We start from the raw sequence: 1,053 nt of genomic DNA on the forward strand, positions 1-1,053 counted from the left end.
AGAATTAGATAATATGATTATTATACATACGAATTCGATTTACAGTTGCGCACTGATTGTGAGAGTGCATATCTTTTGGGTTTTCCACTTTTCGATAAGTTGAAAACAGGGAAATCTACACTAACAGTGCTCAATTTTAATTTTTTCAAGTCGAATCACCATAATAATAAGGTGGAGAAATGAAAATCTCTTTTTTCTTTCAACTGCAGTATAAACTAATCAGATTTTAAATATGTCAGAAAGTGTGATAGTTGATCGTTCTGATGATCTCACAATGAAACTCAAATACTTGTAATTTCATTCAGCATCAACACAGTGTTTTTTGAAAAGGTTAAAAATATTTTTACTAATAATAAGTTGATATACTATAATATCTACGAATCCCACGAACTATATACTCGGAATTCCGAAGCCACGTGCGCAGCGATTGTATTCAGATCGCTTATTCACATTCTTTCGCACATTACAGGCTCTTCATATATCATGCCGCATGTGTATTTTATATCGAGAATTTTGCTACATACGTACGTATAAATCTCACGGCTTTAACAAATATATTTCGACACTTATAATTATTATCTCATTGATTTGCAACGATGGATCGTACGAAAGAGACATATAGCGGTTAGAGTAAAATTATCGAAATTCAAAAACGGTACAAAAATAGCATGGAAAACCATTCTCTGGATGATCTAGTGATAAATATACCAGCAATTATTGCTATATGCTCTAAGAATGATAAAGGAGGAAAGGTGGCTCTGCAAGTGTCCCCGAACTAGAAAGAGAGAGAGAGAGAGAGACAATGAATCTATTTTTCTCTCTCTATGGCGCATACAACATACAATTAGGCGCTCTACACAGGTACTTTCATTTTCTTTCTCTTTCTAGTAGGGTCGCTGAAGTAGCTCCCCTACTCTATTCCTATACTTCTTATACTCTATGTTGATAGTAGAGTAATTTAGAGGCAGTAGCATGAAGTAATTAGATATTAGACAATAAAAGTTTCAACGCGCATGTTCAGACTTCGGATAGTTGAATACGGATCAGTATCAT

The sequence above is a fragment of the Neodiprion virginianus genome, chromosome 2 (genome assembly GCF_021901495.1).
Source record: "Neodiprion virginianus isolate iyNeoVirg1 chromosome 2, iyNeoVirg1.1, whole genome shotgun sequence".
Lineage (NCBI taxonomy): Eukaryota > Metazoa > Arthropoda > Insecta > Hymenoptera > Diprionidae > Neodiprion > Neodiprion virginianus.